Source organism: Athene cunicularia (assembly GCF_003259725.1).
Source record: "Athene cunicularia isolate RWA chromosome 4 unlocalized genomic scaffold, athCun1 chr4_part2, whole genome shotgun sequence".
In the NCBI taxonomy this organism is placed as follows: Eukaryota; Metazoa; Chordata; class Aves; order Strigiformes; family Strigidae; genus Athene; species Athene cunicularia.
The window spans coordinates 10,009,574-10,012,853 of record NW_020799099.1 but is presented as its reverse complement, the minus strand read 5'-3'; positions in this window follow the sequence as shown (position 1 = coordinate 10,012,853).

Here is a 3,280-nt window from a genome sequence, read left to right as displayed (position 1 = left end):
CCCCTCTTGGAGGAAGTGGGGGGGGTCCCCCACCTCCTGGGGGAGGGTTGGGGGGGAAGGGAGGGTCCCCCTCCTGGAGGAGGTTTGGGGGGGGTGAATGGGGACGCTTCCTCGGGAGGCGGTTTTGGGGGGAGGGAGAGGTTCCCCCGGTAGGGCTTGTAGCCTTCCTTGTAGCCTGCCTTGCCTGTGTCCCTGGGGTGCCTTGGGGGGCTGCACCTGTACCCAGTGGGGGTACAGGTGGGATAAAGCCAAATAAAGTGATGCCCTACAACTGCTGGAGCTTCCCTACAGAGACGTGGGGCTGGACCCTCCCTGCAGCGAGGGGTGCCTCCACTTCCCAAGTACTCCCCTAAATTGCATCTGGGAACCCTGAGCTGGGGCTGGGCTACACCCACCCCCCTCCTCCTCACCATCACATCACACACGGGGTCAGAAAACAGAATTTCAGTGCTGGGTTTTAAGCCCTAACACGGAGATTAAGTGCTGTGTTCTGGGGACTTGGATACATGCAGAGTGGGTTGTGTTGGGAGCTCAGAAAGGGACTAAGTCACATGTTTTCAGCCGTTGGAAACGGAGACCAAGTCCTGTGTTTGTGGGACTAAAAATGGAGACAAAGTCTTGCGTTTTCATATTCTGAAAACAGAGACTAAGGGCTGCACTTTTGGGCCATAAAAACAAGCTCTGGGGGATGGTTTGGGTTCTCAAAAGCAGAGGTGGAGCCCTGTATTTCTGAAGTGCAGAAAAAGACTAAGTCAGCTTTTCCAGCACTTGAAAATGAAGGTTAAGTCATGTGTTTCTGCAACTCAGAAAAAAGCCTGAGTAGTACTGTGTTTTGGGGACTTGGAAATGGAGGCTCAGCCAGCTGTTTTCAGCTCCCAAAACAGAGGCACAGGGAGAACTGGGTGGGAGACAGGGGGGAGTGGGTGTTGGGATCTGAGAGGGGTATGGGTAGGGTGCAGGGACCCCCACTGGAGGTGGGGGTCTGGTCACACTGGTCCCTGAAGTTAGGGAGGTTGGCATGCACCAGGCCGAATTAAATGCCTGAGATAGCCTCTGGGGCAAAAGGCACTTTTCACACTGTCTTTGTGTGTCCAACTCTTTATTCAGGGGGCGTACAAACACCAGAATAGTCATTGAACAATAACACAAACTAATTAGTCAACGTGTGTACAGTTATGGCAGTTCATATACAAGTTATGACAGTGATTGATTTCCGACCATGACAAGATGGGTACAATTAGCTGGAGCTTTAATTGGCTTGTATCAGGAGGGAGCATCTATTAAGGCAGAGCTGGTAGCAAGAAGCAGCATCACTTCTGGAGCTGGAGCTGAAACAAGCAGGAATGTCCATCAGCAGGAGAACCTCATGGCCAGAGCTGGAGATTCAACAAGCTGGACCTGAAATTACCTCAGACTGAAACAAGCTGGAGTGTCCAGGAGCTAGAACTAAAATAAACTGAAACAAGCAGCAGGAACTGAAATTACCTGGGGCAACAAATACCCTGTGCAGTAACGCGGTGAGGAGTCCGTCAGCAGGAGCTGTAAGAAGCAGGACCATCTCCTGTCCGTGTGTTCATTAGCTCGAGCTGTAACAGGCCATGACACCTGTCAGGCAGGGCTGCGCTCCCAGCACCACTGGACAGCAGAGTGTCCGCTCTCCAGAGCCTCTGTTAGGGACAGATGAGCTTACCTGTGGCTGTAACAGGCAGGAGTGACTATAAGCAGGAAAGTCTCATGGCTGGAGCTGTAACAAGCCAGAGTGTCCATCAGCTGGATCTGTACTCTGAGGCAGGGCTGGCTCCAGCAAGGAGCTCTGAGCAGCAGGGAGCCCAGCCTCTTCCCTCGGGGTCTAAATCCTCATCTAGTGCCTCTCTCTGCATGGAGGGTCTCTCCTGGCCCTGCTCCCCAAGGCAGAAGGGAGGTGGGGGGGACCCCAGATCTCCTCCTGGAGCAAATGGACACAAGCAAGGCAGCACTGGCATCTCCTCTGTACCTGTGGGAGTGACGCACCACACAGCCCTGAACGGCCCCACGTAACCCGTGGGAGATGCCTGTACTCCTCCTGGGCATGGGTGACCCTTCCCACCTGCCTGCCCCTCGCTTTTGGCAGAGGCTGCCCAGCACTGCACCTGGGCAACAGGGAGGGGAGCGAGAGATGCCAACGGGAAAGCTTGGGGCTCAACCCAAAAAACCCACATTCCTCCCCAGAACAGTAGGCGAGAAAGTACACCTTGCTGAAAGCCCCCTCTGCTCAGGGAGGAGCATTTCAGGCACACGATGACACCAAGCAATACTGGGGCCGAGGATGGGCTGTTCCCCTCCAGGGCCCAGCCTGATACAGCACTTGCCCCCCACCAGCCCCTGCCCAGGACCAGGACTGGGGGAGCCACAAGCTGTACTTTGCATCCTGCTCAACACAACTGCCGAGCTCAGGCCTAAACATCAACTAAGGCTGAACTCACCGAAGTGCAAAACATCATGTAACGCTGAACTAGGCCAAGTGAGTTTCAGGAGAGGCCAAGAACAACCCGGAGCCCCATGGGGGAGCAAGGACAGGGCTATCCCCAGCCAGGCCGTGGCCGAGCGCCGCAGCAGCTGCCCTGGGGCAGCTCTGGCACAGGAGCTTTCCGCAGCTCCCCCGTGCCGCCCGCAGCGACCAGTCCCAGGCCGTGGGGCACAGCCCATCCCTGGCCTGACCTTGCTGCGGCTGGGGCCTCTGCCCAGGAGCACTGCTAGCAAGCCCCTGACACGCTGGACACACGACACAACCAGAAGCCACAGGCTAAAACATTTTCCTCCCAAGCCAGGCTCAGCAGAGATGCAAGGCACAGCCACTATCCTGATCCCACAGCAGCCCGGGAGCAGTGCCGACCTGAACCGCCCCAAAACTGGACCAGCACCAGCAGCCCAACACATGGCATGTTTTCCTCCTCGGCCGCAGCCAGGCGAGGCTTCCTCAGCTCAACGTGTGTTTGGGGTTGTCCTGCGTGCCCGACCCTGCCGGACCCCCCCAGAGCACGGCACAGCTGCCCCCCTGCTTCAGGGTACTCGCCAGACATTTCGCCCGTGTCGGTGCCGGCTCCTCACCCTGGCGCAGGCTGAGCCTTTCGGCTGCTCCCCTGCACGGGTACCTGCGCTGGAGAGCCCCGCTGTGAGGAAGCGGCAGCAGCGTCTCAACAGGGAGGACGCAGCTCTGGCTCGCACAGGAGCTCCCAGCCCGCACCACACGCGGGCAGGCCTTGCCCCGCTGCCCGGCGGAGCCTGGTGCCAGCGCCCCCCG